The sequence below is a fragment of the Solenopsis invicta genome, chromosome 13 (assembly GCF_016802725.1).
Source record: "Solenopsis invicta isolate M01_SB chromosome 13, UNIL_Sinv_3.0, whole genome shotgun sequence".
Classification (NCBI taxonomy): Eukaryota; Metazoa; Arthropoda; class Insecta; order Hymenoptera; family Formicidae; genus Solenopsis; species Solenopsis invicta.
Window position 1 is genome coordinate 6,747,504 of NC_052676.1, and position 20,384 is coordinate 6,767,887.

A 20,384-nucleotide genomic window follows, 5' to 3' on the forward strand; every position below is an offset into this window, starting at 1 on the left:
CAGTATAATAATTCAACTATAAAAAATAATTATAAGTAGAATAAATAACTACAAAGAATTTGTAGTTAAAAAATAATAATAAAAACGAGACTGCGCTTGTGTTGATTAAAATATTAAGAATCGACGTAAAAATGCAATTTTTATCTGCATTCTGTCAGTTATACTGACAGTTTCAATCAGTACAATAGTTTAACTATAAAAAATAATTATAAACAGAATGAATAACTGTAAAGAATTTATAGTTAATTTATAAAAGAAACAATGACGAGAGTGAAGCAGCCCATCTATTGAAGGATATTGCTCCTTCAATGTACAGATTACCTCACTCTCATTATTATTTCTATTGAACTGTAAAATCTTTATAGATATTCTGTTAATAGTTAATGAATTATTATATTGACTGAAAATGCTAGTATAATTGATAGAATGTAGATAAAAATTGCATTTTAACGTCGATTTTTGCAATTTTTATGCACATTCTGTCAATTTCAGTCAATATAACCATAACTTTAGTCGTTACAATAGTTCAACTATGAAAAAATAATTATTTGTAGTTGTAAAAAGAGCAATAACTATTAAGAATTTATTAAAAAGAAGTGATGATGAGTATGAGACAAACTGTCGATCAAAGGTTTAAGAATCGACGATAAAGTGCAATTTTTATCTGTCAATTATACCGACAGTTTCAATCAGTACAACAGTTCAACTATAAAAAATGACTATAAAGAGTATAAATGACTGTAAAAAATTGATAGCTATGAAAGAAGCAATGATGAGAGTGGAACGGCTTTGATTGAAGGACCAAGAATCGATGGTGAAATTCAAGTTTCATCTGATAGAGCAAACTGTCAGTAACATTGACAGTTTCAGTATATAAATTTACGTACGCATTTAATTTCAATTAACCGCATATATTGCCAGGTAATGTTGTATCGCTCTACCAACCTGTTTAGTGACATTTACGTATAATTGTTCTCCTTCTCAAGTGAGATTCGGCGTTTCCGGGGTGCCGCTGGCACTTTTGCGTAGCTCCGATAGTTCGTCACCGAATAGAAGCACTTGGTACTCGTACTCGACCCGCCGCGTCGCGGCGCGGGATCGTCCCTCGGGCATCGTCGAGCCGATCATGTCTTCGAGTCTTCCCTCGCACGAACGTCCGTGCGAGCGAGCGAGCGAGCGAGCGAGCGAGTCGGCTCTAGTTTAAAGCGCGATCGTACGAGCGATCTTGCGGTACGTGCCGACGGATTCAAGTCCCCCGCTCGTCCTCGACGCGCACTCCATCATCCGCGGATCTGTCACGCTTCACGTACGCGCGTACGCGCGTGTAAGCGCTTCGCTCGTCCGAGTCTCGCGGGGTGAACCGCCTCTCTGGGCGGTTTCCGTGTGGGCGACCTGAGTCTCCCCAATTAGCGACTTAGTGGATCGTTTGTAATCGCGGCGCGGCGCGGCACGTCGCCGCCACGCGAGCGAACACTTGACAACCGATAGCACCGTATTGATTCGACGTCCTTGCCGCAGCAACATCGCGGCGATATCGCAGCAACATTGTGCATCCCCTTAGCGATCCTCTCAGGGGCTCCTCGCGACTGCGCTTCCTTCCGCACGCCGGCCGATTGTTACCATCCTCGCATTCTTCCTCCTCCATCCCGGCGACGGCTAACACGGCCGGCTCTTTCCATGGAAGGAGATTTCGCGATCGGATCCGTGCCGAGGAAGCATTGTCCACGCGTTCAGCCGGAGGAAAATGGAGCCGCGATACACGCCGGTCACGCGTCCCAAGTAAATGTGGTAGTGTTGTAGGTCTGAGGAAGTTATTATTCAACCGTGAGATAAGCTCGTCTGCCGCGAGACGAAAGATCGATCGATGCGCGCGATGTGCGTTAGAAATTGCCACGCGTGTCTCTCTTTCTCTCTCTTTCTTTCTCGAATGATCTACGACGGCGCGAGACGATCGAGAGAATTCCGTTCGAAATTGAAAGATCTCAATACACGAGGCGGAATTTTCAATTTGAAATACCAAGAAAATTCGAAGGCCAACAAATCGGAATTTAATGCATAAAAATTTTATGATCTATGCGTGGAACGTGAAGATTGCACGGAACAATTCCAGGTCGGAAGTTTTATGAATTTTTTAAAAGAATTCAATTGTTCAGCGCGCCCTTCCGACGTCCGAATGATCGGGTGGGGCAAAAAAAAAAAAACTGCACTCGTCGAAATTCCAAATTCGCGGCGTAAAAATATATACGCGAGCTCTTCGGCAACAGTTTAACGTAAATCGCAATTGGATGCCGCTACATGTAGAAATAGGACTCGCAAAACGGTTGGCTTGTATCGCGAACAATAATCTCGCAGTCCACATTCCACGGGTAGCGTTTACGAGAAATAATACCGGCGTTTTATCCTCCATATCAGATTAAACATTAAAAAAAAAAATCTTTACGGCATCGGATACCCGATATTACTCGATGTATGATTAAAAAAATGTTCGGAACACACGTACTTCCTTTTAATAGCCTTCCACGCGAGGGTGGAGAGGTCCATTAAAAACGGGAGAGCAATTTTCAGGACACCTGCCCCGTGCCCGTGTTTTTCTTCTCGCGGCCAACTGCCCAAAGAATTCCATCGTAATGAGTAAACAATCAATTTTCAATGTAATAATCGTGTACGCGCGCCGCGATTCGCGCTTGGCGAATTTTTAATCAAGCAAATACCTTCGCCTACCATGTGACGGCATTGTATCTCTCTCTCTCTCTCTCTGTTTCTCTCCCGCCTCTATCTCTTGTCCTCCCACTCTGCCCTCTGTCTCTCTCCTCTTTCATTTTGTCACGAAATTAATTTACGCACGGGAAAATTATCCGGAAACGCGAGATCTGGTTATTATTTGAATGAAATTATTCCATTAGATTAGCCCTTGCTTTTTTCACATAATTATACGCTGCTTTATTTTGATAATCGCATGAATTTGCTCCCAATTTTTCCCCATATTTACTTTTCAATGACGCCACTCTGAGCATAATAAGGCCGTTTCAATTACTGCAACGGTGGAAAATTTGCTGTTGTGCACCGTTTGTGGAGGATTGTTTCACAAATTCGGAATAAAGCGAGGAATCTGAATCTCCGAAGTGATAAAACAAACGCATCCGGTAAGTGCTCTCGTCTCAAGCTCCGAAACGCACAGTACAAAATGGGACTCTTCCTCGAGCGACAGACAAAAAAAATAGGAAAGACAAAAAGAATCGTCTGTTCGCTCAGTGAACTCACGACCGGCGGAATAAAAAGCATTTGTTTGCCTAATGGCTATTCCGACAGTGCTTGTGAAGCGATATCAGCCGGCCAGGTCTTCTTATCTATGCTCTCGGAGGCCATTCGCTCCTTCGAGCTTGTTAACGAGCCGATCAAGGGGGATCTCGCCGCACATTCGAAGGAATGTCGCCTGAATCTGAAGTAATTTGGGGAGGACCAACCTCGACCTTTGAGAAAATTAATGTGGATTCCTAACTAATTTTTATGTCACTACATTTCTTGGCACTATTGCTTTCTTACGATGCTCTTCTCTACGTACGATGCTACTCAAATATTTACTCTTCCATGAAGTAAGACAAGAAAAAGAGAGAGAGAGAGAAGGATGCTCTGTACTCGTGCGGTAACATTTTTCATAATAAATACAGAAGATTATTTATAAAAAGGAAATTGTAGGCGATCCATCTTGCGAAATGGTATTATCGCATTTTCTCCCTACTATTTATAAATATAAATTAATTCTAAAACACGTAATACGCGAACAATGCATTTATGCATTAAGTTAGTCTATCGCGCTTAGTCATTTATCTTCTATTATATCGTCCCGCAGCGTTTTCGCGTTAGTTTCATTAATTATTTTTCAAGTTTTTGTTATTTTCGCCATAATTTACCAGGTGTCGTTACATAAGAACGTATAAATCATCGTCAATAATTTTATATGCCGTTATTTAAAACCGTATCGTCCTTCGCGTGCGCGCAAACGTATTTACCGTTATACCGGTTAATCCGATTATTCTTTATCCCAGTCAGATTGTTTAATCCCATTAATTAATGTCTATATTCCCCGCTATCCTTCATTTCGATTGCGTTATCTAAGACCTTGTTAAATCACACTGGGTTTTAATCGACAGCTTTCGCGTCTGACTTTTATTTTTCAATTACGCGCCATTTCGTAGTATTTGATTTATTCTCCAAGTTCAATTACAGAGAGGCTTGTGCGCTCCACTCGGATCCTTTGCTCGCGAAAGCCCCGTAAAAATTTCTCGTTTCAACTCGCACACGTTTCGATATAAAACATTCTCTCGTCTGTATTGGCCGATGCGTTTAATAGAATTCTACTCTCTATCTTTGTCTATCATAATTGAGTAGATCCTGCTTCAATCCTGATTTTATTCGTGCTCTGTCACCTCAGACGCCGGTTTTATTCCGGTTTAACTACTTCGTATTACAGCCCCTTTGTTTGAAACGCTTCCGAAAACAAGAGCCCGATGGAGGACAAAACACCGACATTCCGTTTTTCCCCCCCCCCATCATTTCCCGCGGTTGGGATAATCATCCACTGTGCAATATCCGCTTTCCCCGGCAACGCCGGAATAATTCATCTCGCGAAAACGCGGGAGCGAGAGCAATCTCTCGCAGAGAGTTTCCAACAACACGGGTTTCAATTTCAGCAAATACTTCCTAGGCACGCAGCGATCTTCTCTCCCAACAGACTTCTCAAAATAAACGTTCGTCACTATGTACGCTTCACGCGTTTCCCGGAATTGAACGATCTCGTCTCGCACTTTCCCGACGAGCGCGAGAAGCCGGGTAAGCGCGATCTTAGATGACACCGTGAGATCGTCGCTAAAGTCGTTAAGGACCCTCTCGGATCTGCGGACAGGTACCTCACACACGAAGGCAGTGATCGATGATCTTGATCGGCCGTCGTGGACTGCGAACGCCCGGTATACTACGTACACGCGTGTGATGCACAATCAGTTTTCGTCGCGTTCCCGGATCGTGCAACGGCACCGAGGAACGACCGCCGGCGGCGGCAGCGGCGGTATTCTCGTCATCGTCGTCGTCGTCGTCGACGTCGACGTTTCGTCGTTCTCTCTCGCGTCTTCCTGGGCGCGACCGATGACACGCTCCGCGCGCGGCGATCCTAAGCGGACTCGCGTCGATTCCGCGGCGGAATCGTAGCCCTCCACGGCAACGGAGCCGCCTTCTTCCCTTCACCCCTGCCGCCGACGGCGTTCATCGATCACGGCGTCTCGTCGTCGTTGTTGTCGTCGTCGTCGTCGTCGTCGTTGTCATCGTCGTCGTGGTCGTCGTCGTCGTCGTCGACGGCGTCGTCGTCTCGAAGAGAGATCGATCGAAGGCGCAGCCTCCGCTTCGACAGTGGATCTCGCGATTCGCGAGGAAGTTGTCGCGCGCCGCGCTCATCGGGAGGGATGCATAGGTGGGAGGACTGGGGGTCGTGGATCGTGAGAAGAGAACGGGAGGGAGGACGGCGGTGGGGGTGGGTGGGAGGGAGGGGAGGAAAAGGGATGGACGATTGGACACTGCCTGTGACAGGCGAGCGAGCGACGCCCGCTCCCGAGGATCCGAAAGAGACACCCACCAGGACTAGGCCCGAGGATGCCGATTATCGGGAGTAGGGGATGGGGGTGGTGGACGTGGGAGCGGGATGGGGGCCAGAAAGTGAGAAAGAGAGTAGGAGAGAGAGAGAGAGAGAGGAGAGAAGAGTAGAGAGAGAGAGAGAAAGAGAGAGAGACAGAAAGAGAGAAAGAGAGAGAAAGGAGGAGGAGGAGGAGGAGGAGAGAGTGAAAGAGAGAGCACGCGAGGAGAGGCGAGCGAGAGAAGCTGCCAGTGGTGAGCGTCCGCCCGCTGCGACGCTCCCGACAGGACTGCGTCTCGCTCCCCATTTATGCCTTTCCCACCCCAGTCGCGCGGCGCAACCACCCTTGCGCGTTCCCCTTTCCCATGGCTTGGTCGCTACACCACTTGGTCGCGAGTAGGATGAAGCCACCCCGCCGCGCTTCTTCCGCCCCTTCTTCTTCACCGCACACGCTTCGTCGGCTACACGCGCGACGGCGGCAGCGGCGACGGTGGAGGCGGCGGCGGGGCGGCAGCGGGTATACAATTCCGCCGCGTGCAAGCATGTAAACATATTTGCGTGCTAGCTAATTTCGCGCATACTACTCCACTTCCGGAAATGTGGACAAGAAGATGATGATGCTACTGGCAATTTCGACGCCTTTCTTGGATCATGAGTCTCTGGTGTCAGACATTTGGAACGCTTCCTTAACTCCGAGAAAGCATCTGCCCTATTCAAAGGTGACAAAGTGTGGTACCTGGTTCTAACTATGTAACGTGAGAGGTTCAAGTCCGAAGTAGAAAAAGAAGAAAAAGAAGAAGAAAGAAAAGAAGAAAAAAAAAGGAAAAATTCTCCGGTATTGCGAGTGAACTCTTGAAAGAGGAACTGATAAAGTATTTCAATGAACCGACTACTATATTGGTAATTGATGAAATATCATTTCATCATAACTAATCATTTTATTGAAATACTTTTTCTTAAGGGAAGCTATCGAGTTTCCGAATGCGCATACATGAGGGAATATTCTGTACATTTAATGAATACAGAAATTAACTGGTAATTAGTCGATAATGAAAGTTACTTGGTGAAACCGAGACTCGAAGGGATTTCTATTTCCTGGAGAAGCGCTTCCAGGAGAGTGAAGTTTACTGAATTCGCTGTACGTACGATGAATATTCATATGGTCGTAATTTGCTGTGCATTCGGACTATTCCCTTACCTGTGAGTCCAATGCACACACTTGTTGGCCAACTATGCTTAAAACGCATCTTGACTTCTCGCAATCCGACTCGGTAGAGATTGTTTCCGAACAATGCATAACAACGATATTTGTGGCTTCTGGGGGTTCAGCCAATCTGGTTGTTCTCGGCGACTTGGAATAATGTAGTGTCCTCGTTATAAAGTGTCCGTGTTATTAGAGCGGGATATTGCAATCCCATCCTCGAAACTCGATGTAAAGTACTGTAAAAATGGGCTTAACCGATGAGAAAGTGGGGCCTCCATGTGGCGCCACTTGACTCGTCGTTTATCAAAGCCAGCTGCTTCCTGCCTCTCGTGATAGCGTTACGAATCAAACATGTGGTCGGCAGAAGTAAAAATAGCAGGCCGCGTGTGTCTGTATCGTCGTCACAGGTATTCGCCTATACGCGGGGGAATTTTGCATTCGTTTGAAAGTGAAATTAGCGAATACTACCCGCACTTGAACTTTCCATCCCTCGGAAGCTTCCCGTTATACTGACAGCGGCACGTTAGCATTCAAATACTCCTTCCATCTTTCCCTTTAATAACAAGGCTCTTTGATGGATTTTCAATTTGCCATGCAGCAGTTCTCGCGAGGAGATGAATGTCAAATGATAGTTGACGCTTCGAATGTTACATTATACGTAAGATCCAAGAGTTTTCCGTCCAAGGATGTTAGAAAAAGATAAGAACTAATCTTTTTAATTTTTCAACAATCACTCTCTATTTCAATACGTTCTTGAAAAGATGAATTAATTTCTTTATATTAATATAAAAATATTCTGAATTTTTATCCTTGATCCTCTAAAAGACCATATTGTCTTTTGATAATTAAAAGAACCCTTTTGTCTCCAGAAGGTTAAAACGGTTTAAAGCTGCAGAGATCACTTATTCATCACTTACCCTATAGTCCCTACATTAGAAAAAAAGCAATTAAATTGACTAAATCCGTTTAATTCGTAGTAACTTCTTCAGTTTCTTATTTTATATATATATATCATTTATATATATTTAACGTAAGTACGTAAATACTTGAACTGAGGAAATCGTTATAAACTAAATGCAATAGGTCAAGTTAACAATTTTTTTTAGTGTAATGATTATTTTCTATTTTTAAAATTTATTTCAAAATATTGAAATAAAAGATGATTTTATATTAAAAAATAAAAACAAGATTATTTTATTTTAATAATATATTCAAATTTTTGGACCTTGCTGTGTATATAAGGATGTTTGCATCTTATTGTGCACAGAGAAAAAAATATTTGCTAATACAGCAAATATTTACTGTCATAGTTTATAAATCAGTTATAGTCTCTCTCAGAGAAAAATTCATGGCAACTTTTACAAGTTTTATATGTATGGAATTAAAATACATAGTTCAATATATTATTTTATAGTCATTGCAACTAAAAAGTTTTAATTGTAATTAATGTTAAATAGCTTATATCACCACGGCAACAATATTTGTGCAATTATTAATTTATAGTGAAGTAGCACCTTAACTACATCGTTATATAGACTTTACCACAAATAAGTTATGACAATTACATACTTCCAGTTCACGTATGGCCGATTAAGCACACGACTGGAATAACTGTGATAGTGGAGCAGTGATTCAACACTCTACGTGCTAGGGTGAAAACGAGAGATCGCGGGTTCAAATCGATTCAATTTTTCCGTCTTCTGTATTTGCATTACTATTCTCCTGTAGTTTATCCAATAATTTTACTAAAAATAGTTAATTACCTGTATTTTCTCAGTTTATACTATTATTGTTTTTATTGCAATTCTGTAATGCACAGTTGAAGTGTTATCTGTTCATAAAAGCTTAAATTTGTTAAAGAAAAACTATGAATTCTGTTTGTTGAAATGTTTTGTCTTGTTTGAAATTTTTTTTTTTCAAATAATAAATTTATTCTATTCCTTCTTTCATATTCTCTCGCTCTCTTTTTATTCTCATATCGCGACATTCAATCAGCAACAACGTTGTTACAACGTCAAAATGCATTTGTTACGTACAGATTGTTTGGTTTAACATCAAATTAACAAGTTTCTATGTGCCAATTTAGTCTGAAAAATTTTCTTCAGTTAAATGGATCTCACGGTAACGTCAAACAATTAATTGTTAATAGACAAATAGAATTTGTTTGCCCGCGCATGTAACGGTAACGATTTCGCCGCGATAGCCGAATTATTTTTACCCGCGCGAACATTGCGACGTTGAGTAACACGGATTAAGCGGAAAGCAGGAGCTTTATTATCCGAATTCCATGGTTTCCAGAGAAACGCGCGGCCACGATTTATATAACTTGATTATTGTTTGATTACTGCGGTGATTACTTGTTGATTACGGCGGCAGTTAAAGCGTGGAGATATTTAAAGTTCTTCTTCTGGCGAATGAGTTTGCGGACTACTACAGACGGACTATTACGGCCTGTTTCGTAATTAGTTTTGACCAAAACTTTCCTCGGTGAAATACATGCGGTAATGTAACACACACAATAATTCAGTTAAGTACTATTTTTTTTTGTCTACTTTACCGTGGTTGCGCCGAAAAAAGAAAGTGAAAAAGGTAGGAGGAAGAGGAGAAGAATAGGTCTATAAGCCTCCTCGTAAGAACTAATTTCTCACCCTCGCCTTGATGGAAAGCTCATTACTGCCAGGAGTTCTGGCTTTGATGCGGAAAACGGGAAAATCGATAATGTAGCGACGCGCTCGAACTTGGCGCGGTCAACGAAAATGCTGTCACTCCCTTTCCCCTGAGAGTATGTGTAAATGTGCATGCGTAAGTGTGTGTGTATGTGTGTGCGTGGGAAACAATAGTGTGGAATTTCGGCAAATAAATAATATTACCGGCACGCGTGACACGCTGGGCCGGGCTATTCACGTTTGCGGTAGGCCCGCAAAGCTCTTGGACAGGTGTCAGATTTGAATGCGCGCAATCAGTTGTGTGCTATATGTAATTAGCGTAATTATGAGGGCAACAATCGCGCTAACGCATTCGCACATCGATCATCGTTTGACTAACGCGCGTAAATTGCATAAATCAATAGAGTAGACAGGCCGCGCCGGGAATTATCCCCGCGGTGATGGTCCAGGAAACGTTTTGTATACAACACGTAGGGTTATTTGATCTCTAGAAAGCGCATTGAATTTAAACGCGCCCGAATCGATCCGGCTGACGAAGCAGACGGCAAACGTTTCCTGGTAAACGGAATCGATCCGATCTACTATTTACCGCGATACGATTCGAGATTCCCGTTCAACATGTCCCGATCGCGCCCACGTTTCTCCCGTCCATCCTGAATTCCATGATACCGTACGGTCGTACGAGAACCCCGTTCCCACCGAGGGCTGGGCACATACGACGGGGTATATCCCTTCATTTGTCCCCTACAGCTGGCGACGGCGCGTACGGCTTATCAGGGATGCACGCGTTCCCCGTTACTTGGACATTAACTCTCAGCTATTTCATGACCAGATTAACCTGGAACGCTAACTCCATCGGAAGCCTGCGGTGTACACGTACCTAACTTCAACGGCCCTGTCCATTAATGGGAGATCTGATGATTTCGACACCCGAATACGAGATTAATAGAGCGTGAAAGTCAAACGGATCAAAATTCGCGTGAAAGAGTTTTTTCAATAGATAGAACCGGGCATTAACAGTCTGTTAATTGATGAACGAAATTTTTAAAAAACATCCGCAAAAGAGAAAAACACAGTTATTTTCAATCCATTCACAAAGTTTAACTCTAGTGGTCAGCGGCGTTTGCCGTTTTACCCAGATGAAAAATGGCTTTATTTTATCTTTGCCTAGATTATGTTAGAATCAGGGTTAGGTAAGTTAAAACATGTTTTTAACTAAATTAAGTTAAAGTTAATGGTTTATAAAATTAATTTGCTTACGTTAAAAGTTACATGAACAAAAAACTAACTGGTTGAAATGATACGTTAAGAGTAAATTAACTCGAGTTAAATTAAAAATTAATTTTGAAAAATATTATTCATATTAAATTACAAAATTGTAATTTTTTAAAGTTAAATTACTGAAAGCAATTGTAATATGGATCAATGAACAAATTTAATATTTTATTTGTAAATTAAGTTTGTATAATATAACAAAGAAATCTTATTTCTTACACGGGAATGTATTTTTCTCTTACAATTTTTCCTTATACATAGATAAATTTTTAACTTTAGAGAAAAAAGTTAATGAATTAAAGTTAATGTGTTTCAAAATTAATTACTTAAAGTTAAAAATTAAATCATTAAAAATTAACTAGGTTAAGTTAAAAGTTGTTAATTTTTAACTTTATTAATTAATTATTAACTCTTTAACTAGTTACTATCCTGATTAGAATATATATTATCTGTATTGTTATCTTAGAGAAACAATTTGCAAAAGTGTTATCAGTTTGCAAATTATCTTAAGAGATAACGCCACTCTAGAGCCTTTAAAAATGGCCTGCATTTGATAATTTTTACAGATAAACAAAAACAGTAACAAAAAATTTATTTTAAGCACTTTATTCTACATATCTCAAAATATACAAAAAAACTTTTTGGCATTTTTTTTATTACAAAATGGCGGTGACAGATTTTGGCATGAATGACTACTCGTTTCGGATGGTCGGACACATACTCGTAACTTCTATAAATCTTGACCGATTTACTTGAAATATTAACTGTAGCTTTTAAAATACATTTGTCAGCGAACTACGCAAGGATTTTACGTTTCTTTTTACGATTTTTTTATAAACAATTTTTTGCAAAGTTTTTTGTCAAAAAATAAAATTTTTTTCAAACTTGTGTAATTTTTACAAAAAAAAGTTATTCTTCATTTCCGTATGTAGTTCGCTGACAAATGTATTTTAGAAGTTACAGTTAAAATTTCAAGTAAATCGGTCAAGATTTATGGGAGTTGTGTGCTCGGCCATCCAAAACGAATAGTCATCGTTGCCAAGCTCTGTCACCGCCATTTTATAATAAAAAATACCAAAAAAATGTTTTTGTATATTTCAAAGTATGTAGAATAAAATACCTAAAAAGCATTTTAGGTTACTATTTTTGTTTTCTCGTAAAATATTTTTTTACGAGAAATTATCAAAAACAAGCCTTTTTTGGGGACTCTAGAATAGCGTTACCCTTTAAGTAACGTAAATAATGTGTATGAAGTATTATTCTTAATTTGAACCAAGTTATTTATTCTAACAAAGAATTTTTTTTTTCAAGTGACAACAGATTGCAAAGATCAGAAAATGGCACTATGTTAAAATTGCCTCAAAATTGTAAGCAATTTGAAAACTTTTAAAAGGAACATTATCAGTCATAATGTGAGTTATATTTTTTCTATATTTTTTGACTTTGATTTTTATTTGTGTATTGCTCCAAGTCCAAAAGACAAATCCGAAAGACGAACATTTTTATAAGATTGAATCATTTCTAGAACACTTGTTTTAAAAAGTGAATACATATTTATGAATAAAAAATATTTATTTATAAATAAAAATACAAATATATTGTTTTGTTTAACAGCGATATTCTTTTGAAATTGTTTAAACACAACATTTTTTATCTAAATAAATTTAAAATTAAATCCTCTTTCTGATACGTCTAAAATACGTTTACATATGCAATTTATCTTATTTTTATTTTATATTCATATTTGGATAATTTTGTCTAAGAGCAACACAAACGGCCAATGTTGCATATTTGCCACGTTCACTTTTTACGCGTAAATATAAAAATGTGTACAATAAATTCGGAATCTAGTTACATTTACAAATTAAAAATAAAATTGTATGTAGCATTGATCATTGAAATATTCCTAAAATGTTAATAGACCCTTCAAGATTTTTTTAAGTAAAATCAGTCAAGAGAAATATATTTTTCAGTGGTCTCTAGAGAGTTAAATATCAATTTCAGGAGAATTGCTATTTCGAGATGTAAAAGTATCTTGATGCAAATTTACTGAGAAAATCCGACAAGAAGTTAGGACTTCAATAGCGACGGCGAAAGGGGAGCAACGTGTTTCGCTGAATATATTTTACTGATGCGGGGGTTGATAGGCATAATGGAAGACACAATGAGGGCGGTTGATAGAGAAACGAGGAATGAATGAGACTGGCAAAGAGGGAGCTATCGTAGCATCTAATAATCCGCTATTTGTTTCGCGCACGCCAGGAAAAGCTGCCTTCACTAAAACGATTTTAAGTCGGCATTCCAGAATAATTTCCTAAAGCAGACAGGACATTTGCATTGTTAAGTTATTTTATGAACAATAATTCAAAATGCTTTTTAGTGAAAATAGAAAGAAATCAACGTTTTCTTTTTTTTTAACAAGTTGGCTGAAGATTTGATTTGATGTCATTTTTTCCACGTTAATCAATTGATTAATTGAGCTTCAAAGGATCGTTGACATTTATCGCCAATTTCCAGTAACACGTTTTTTTTCCTTTTTCAATATAAAGGAGCAAACTTTAATAATTCTTTTGCAGAATTTACTATAAATTGTCCCGATAATTAAGACTTTCATGTTCCTAACTTTTTAATTTTAAACATGAAATAACCTTGGCAACCTAGTCCCGAAGGTTCTAACTTTTTAATATTCCACGAAGCCGCTAACTTTTTCGCGAACTTTTAACGGTAAATACAATATCTCAAGAGTGAGAATATTGGACTAGAAAACAGCTGCCTTAAGAACTCCCGATCTGCGAGACACGCGGGATGTGATACGCGAACGCAAACGGGCGGGCGCGGTCGCATTTTTTTTTTATTGCGAGCGACAGACGAGAAACGGGAGAAAGTGGACGAAGTTTTCGCGACGGAGACGAAGTGATCCAACGTCGTTGGTGACGCGCCCTAAATCACGCGTCCCGATGGGTAGTCCCGGGGTCTTTAGGGTTCCACGACGTCTTCGATATCGGCCAACGAGGATGTCGAAATTAGATTAAACGGGGAAGGGGGGGGGGAGGATAAATGCCATTCTCGTGTTCAGCATTGTTCCTGACGAGAAACTTTTCCACGGAGATCTGTAAATTATGAAGTGTTTTCTCCTTCTGGGATTTCGATTCTTAGATCCGGCAGCCCTTTAGAGCCCTGAATTATTGGACCTTCGCATTCTCAACTCTTATTTTCCCGAGATAAATCCTCGCGCGCGGCGCTCCACTTCAGACATATTATTCTTATATCTCCAAAATTATTGGATCTCGACGTCTTCGGTGCCCGCGATCTTCGATTCCACGACTCGTATATCTTCGACGCTTGAAGCCGCAACGTTAATCACACCGTGACGGAAAGGAAGATCGATATGAAGTTACGGACGGTGAAAAAAAAATTAACTGTGACGATAACTCGTCGCCTCGGGCAGCAATGTATACAGCTGTGTACCTATTGCAGTATAACGATGTAAAGAATTGTATCATGACAGGAGTTCGCTTTATAGGCGGTCCGTGACTCCCGCAATTCGCGACACACGTGACGCGAATAAAAATAGCCTAAACTAGACAGAGAGCGAGAGATATGCGATCTAGGGATTGATTAACCCTTCACTCTCGGCACTTTCAATCAAGGACATAATCCGAATCATGATTTATGTTCGTGTCGTTACAACGAATAGAGGAGAGATAAGAGGCTTATGACAAGTGGCTTGAAGTGGCAAATACATAGAGAGAATTTTCTCATGAAATTTATCCTGAAAATCATCGTAGAACGACATTGCAAAATCGAAGAGTTTGATTGTACCGTGTGATTTCAACTGATTTATTAATATTTACTGCGCACATTTTATATTTTAATTCAAAATATAGAATGTGTATGAGGTATGTTTGATTACTTTCACACTAAATTGTATAGTGAGAGAGACTTCAATGATTTTAAAATATGTTGAACAGTTTATGATTGTTTATTGATTCGGATAGAATGAATATCAACTAACGATAAACATGTACGTACAATATCTAATGTAAATTTTATAATGTAGCGTGATATTTCCAATCTGACTTAGTCGCTCATGATAATTTTATCATACAGTAGAATATTGATCGGTGCGCTGTTTATAACAAATAGACAATATATAACGCCATATATCAATAAAAGAAATGGCGTAGCATAAGGCAGAAAACTCATGATACAGAAGAGCAACATTAAATGCATAATTTTATATGTAGAAAAATTTTATATACAATTATATGAGGAATTTTTTGTCTCAAATTGTAAAAATTTAAAACGTTTTACAATGCTGCATTGTAATTTGTATTAAGCAGTTTATTGAATGTTTTTTTATATATTTTAAAAATACCTATCGTTACTCATAATATTTGATAAATATTGCAGAGTTGTCCCAAGCTTACAATTACACATGATAAAATTTATAGCATACTTTATATGGTAAAGAGGGATCGGTCGTATTTAAAATAAAATTATTTAAAATACGTATTTAAAATAACAGTTATTTAATGTTTATTATTTTAAATATAAATTTCTTATGACCCATTTCTTGTTTCTACTTTAAACAGAGAAAAAAAAGAAACTATTTAATTCTGAATAAGGATTTTAAATAAGTTTCTACTGCTAGTTTATTTCGATTGGATTTGGCTTTCTTTGGCTTGAAATAAAGAAAGATATCGGTGTTGTAAAGTATCAGTGGTGACGCGGTGATCCTATCTGCCACCAGCTTGATTCCACTGAAGATTTTACAACTTCTATTGAAGAGTTGTATAATACAGTATTACATGTATAACTAAATACGTGGAAATATTTAATGTACATTCTAATAAATAAAATCAGAAAAAAAACTACTTTGTATTTGAAATTTTTATTAAAAATACGTATTTATATTTTAAATACATTTCTGGAACCCATTTTATATTTTTCATTTTAAACAAATCGTATCAGTTACTTTATCAATTTCTGGTGATGAAATGTAACAAAAGTTCTCACCCTGTGATATGAAGAAAATTTATGAGCTCATTTATAGGAAGAAAAAGACACTTCTGAATCACTGTAGAACAGACTCTGTTCGTTCGGTGAACGGGACATTAGTCGTAAATGTTTATCGCCGTCGAGGTATCAGCCGCAAAGAGACACACAGTGCAGATACGGCAAGTGATGGTTGTCGTGGAATCAATAAAGTTCGTAATTTCGATAAAAGCGCCGATACTGGCCACGCGCCTCCGTGGGAACTGCCAATAACCCTTGCAGTCCGATAGTCGTTGCCCTGCGTCCCACGCAACTAATACGGTTAATATCGGGGTTTTACGATCCGAAACGCATCACGTCCGAAATTAATGCTGGAATTTTCTCGGTGGGATTTACGGCGAGACCTATAGTAAACGCGACGCATCTGAGACGCGTCGAGAATCGTGAATCGATCTTATCTCGTTTCGATGCTGACCAGGACTCGGTCTATCGTGAAAAAAATCGCCCTCTCTTTCGCCGAGGAGGCAAGATAAAGCGTTTCCGGCACAAGTCTTGATAGGTGTCACCTTCCCATTTTATGGGATACTATTTACAAAGACCCGCTCATATCGCGAACGTAACTTCCGCTCCGCATATGATTCACGAACGTCCCACGTCTCGAGAAAGGGTGAGATACGCGTGGCGTGCAGACGCCTCGAAGCTGCATGATGCGCACTTTCGTAACACAGAAGAAAAGATTACGGTCGTAAATTGGATGAGGGAAAGCATACGACTTTAATACATTCGGCTTGAATATTCTTTACGCGTGCACGTGTCCACGGGTTGCCCCAGATTCCCTTCTTTAATCCAAAGCCGATCTTCTTTTTCCTCCGAAAAGTACCACGTGATTTTTTACCTCGGAACTTTTCACCACGATTCTTATTTACACTCGGAGAAACATCATTCTCGTGCTAACAAAGCGATTAGTCAACTTTTAGTTTTCTTTATTTAAATAATAGTTATCTTTACAAAGAATGTTTTCATAATAATGTTCATAAAAAACACTCATCACACAGAAAAGAATTAGCATCAAATCAACAATTTATTGTTTCGTACACAGTAAAAAATGAAATGTCCCAGAAAGTCCACTCTAAATTTTAAATTAAAATAACTCAAAAGTCAAATTAAAATAATTCTTATTTTTAAGTTATTAAGCTAAAATAACTTAAAATAAGAGTTATTTTAACTTGACTTTTGAGTTATTTTAACTTAAAATTTAGAGTGGACTTTCTGGAATATTTTATTTTTTTATTTGTGTATATAAACAAGAATATCAAATTTTTCTGAAAAAAATTGTAATTCTAAACATCCATAATTTGCTTAAGTAAAAAAATTTTGTTTTTTTCACATGATACACGTAATTCTCACTTTTATCTTGTTTCATGAGTATTTGACGAGGTATGCAGGTCAAGGAGTGAAGCTCACAAGAGTGTTGATTTTTATATAAAGAGTCTTAACCTTCATCATTAAAATGAAGCTAAAAAAAGTTGCTATCTCTGTAAAAGACTTGAATCTTTGAAGAAGTGGGATATATATTTTACCACGAATAAAAAAACGGATTAAATTTCTGCGTAGAAAAATACACATTGCAAGTTAGTTAAATAAAATAAATATTACTTATTTCAAATATTTCATAAATTAATCTATTTGCAAGTCTATCGCAAATTTATCATCAAAGCCTCAAATTTATTCAAAATATATTCTAAATACTAGTAATTGAATATTTCAATTGAAAATTCTAAGAATTAAGACAAATTTTGATTTGCTTATTATTCTAATTTTTCTTTGATATAATTTTATAAAAGGATATAAATTCTTTTTTTTGGATTGTATGTGTATAAATGATAATTTTTCTAAAATTTGTGATAAGTACATTTTAAAACAGTTATCAAGAAAATATTCTTTATTAATTAAAAATAATTTACGAAAACTATTACTAGAAGAAAAAAAGTACAGAATGAATAAGTGCTTTTCTTACAGTACACAGAAAAAAATTAGTATTAAATCATTAGTATTAATTCATTGTTTCATATAGCAAGACTATAAAATCTTCTTGGAAGAATTTATAATCTTAAACAGACATGGTTTACTTAAGAAAATTTTCCTCTTTATGAAAACAAATTATGTCTGTTATAGATTAAAAACTCTTCCAAGAAGATTTTATATTCTTGCTTCTAATATGAACCAATGAATTGTTAATTTGATACTAATTTTTTTTTCTGTGTAGAATAGATACTTTTCAGTAATATCTTTAGAGTAATAATATCGAATTAAAATTTTATTACAAATTTGGGCAAAAATTAATTGGTGAAAAGAATGCGGCATGTATTTTCAATTCTTACGTAAGTGGGGAAAAAAAATGCTGTTTAGGGGCAGAAGCCTTCAATGCAAATCCAAGCGTGTAAAACGTGTAGTCATTTTTTGGGCATTTGCAATTTTCATGCATCAAATTAAATTCATGCGTGTAATTTTTCTACTTCTTACACGCTTAGACGTGTATCGATATTAAATTACACTATCTGAGCATAAAAAAAAGATTACACTCATAAATGCGTAGAAAGCGAGTACATAGTTTTACTCGCAAAAATACATACTCGGATTTGCAATGTAATGTCGTCCCTAAGACCGAGTCGCGCCGAGAGAAAATAGTTACACGATGTGTAGGAAACGTAGGCATGAACATCATGCGTTTCAGTGACAAGCCCAAGATCCCAAATCTTGGACAGCAGTGATGTAAGATCGACAAGACACGCGACGCGAGTTCGTCGCGAGCGATTAAAACCGCTCGAGTAATATACGTAAATAACAAGAGTAAAAGGATACATATAGGTTACTCACCCCACCTTCGCCGTCACGCTCTCCGGCACCGACCAAAAAAGCCTCTGCTGCTCCTCTCGGAATCCTTCGCAGCGCAGCTTCTCCATAAGTGCTAACTTACACGCGCGCGCGCTCATTACCGAAACGCAGCGAATGCAATATCAATTGCGCGGGCCGTACGTAATGCTTGATTAAAGGGCGATTCGAGAGCGCTTCGCTGCGCTGCGTCTCCGTGGCGTTCCGCTGGCGGGAAAGAGCGTCGACAGCGGATGACGTCAGCGTCGGCAACTTCACTCCGATTCACCGCCGCGACACGACGCGAGTCAAGATGCGCCGAATCGACGCAGCTGACCTTTATGTACATGCGTTAGCGCGCCTTAACGCTCAAGCACACACTTTTGCATAGCTGCATAACCATATGCATTAAGGAATTAATTGGTCCATTTCCTTATGCATGCACTAATGGACCAATCAACTTCCTTATGCTTATGATTATGCAGCTATGCAAAAGTATGTGCTTGAGCCTTTACAGAACGCGTGGAACACCTTGTGCACGAGCACTGCATGGAAGCCGTCTCGATTAGTCGCCTCGATTTCGGTCTCGCTTGACTCGCGCGATAAATCGCAGTTGCGATAGTGAAGGTGACGTCATCAGCGATCGGCGCTCTTTCCCGCCAGCGGAACGCCACGGAGATGCAGCGCTCTCGAATCGCTCCTTGATCAAGAGTTACGTACAGCCTGCGCAATTGATCCTGCGTTTGTGGCGTTTCGGTAACAAACGCGCGAGCGTGCGTGGAGAAGCAGCGTTGCGAAGGACTCCGAGGGAAGCAACAACAGAGGCTTTGATCGGCGCCGGACAGCGCGGGGAAAAGGGTAACCTATCATTTGTTTATTTACCAGCGCGCTACTAATCGTTCGCGACGCGCTCGGCTGTGTTGTTTCGTCGATCGTTTCACATCGCTGCTGTCCAAGATTTATGTTTCGGGCTTGTCATTAAAATGTATCGACACTCATGCCTATTGCCGTTTCCTAACCATGTCGTAATCATTGTCTCGTAGCGAGCGGCAGCGCAGGCTTGGTCGGCGTCGCGGCGTCCGTCGGTCTGTCCGGGCAGCGCGACTGTGGAATGCGGGGAGCGGTGAGTAACCTATCTTTCACCTGTTATTGTTTACCTGCGCGGTCCTAATCGTTCCCGCGAAATTGTGTGTTTTTGTGTAAGAAATAATGCAGTCACTTTTCACGCATTCGTCTGCGTGTAACTTTTTTTTTTATACGCGTGGACGTGTAATTTAATATTGATACAGCCTAAGCGTTTAACAAGTGCAAAAACGAAACGCACAAATTTAATTTAATTAAATAAAAAAGGCGAACGCGTAAAAAGTGACTGCAACATTTTGCACACTTCGATTTGCAGTGCAATTATAATTTTTTCATAAATTTGAGATTAGTTATGAAGAACCTGAAATAATGATCGGCTAAGATTCGTAAGAATTCAAAAGGTATAAGTCGTAAAATGAGTTCGTTATAATATTTTATAACGCAGTAAAACTAAATTCCGTTCAACGCTTACTTTAAAATCAGATAATTATTATACGGTTCTAAGCCACGTTTTATAGCAATCACATGGCTGGCATACATTATATTTTATGAAATCGTTACACGTGTACAGGCACGTTGCCGTAACGTCTCCTGACACTTGGACATAAAATGTCAGTATATATCAAATACAATTTTTCGAGCATGACATTTTCATTAAAATGGT

General features: G+C 39.0%; 1 protein-coding gene across 3 annotated transcripts in view; it reads right to left on the reverse strand.

The window, feature by feature from the left end:
• Positions 1-20,384, reverse strand: part of LOC105205582 (small conductance calcium-activated potassium channel protein) — a 154,917-nt gene that overhangs the window by 103,719 nt on the left and 30,814 nt on the right. Inside the window, exons 1-2 of one of the 3 annotated variants that reach the window (XM_039456596.1) lie at positions 4,908-11,042; positions 946-1,802 (exon numbers count right to left, since the gene is read on the reverse strand). The exons of 1 other annotated variant lie outside the window; for it this stretch is intronic. The gene's annotated coding sequence lies outside the window, so the exon portion shown is untranslated. Of the gene's footprint in view, positions 1-945; positions 11,043-20,384 lie in introns of those variants that run through there. One more of the 3 variants, XM_039456595.1, reaches the window with a different exon arrangement.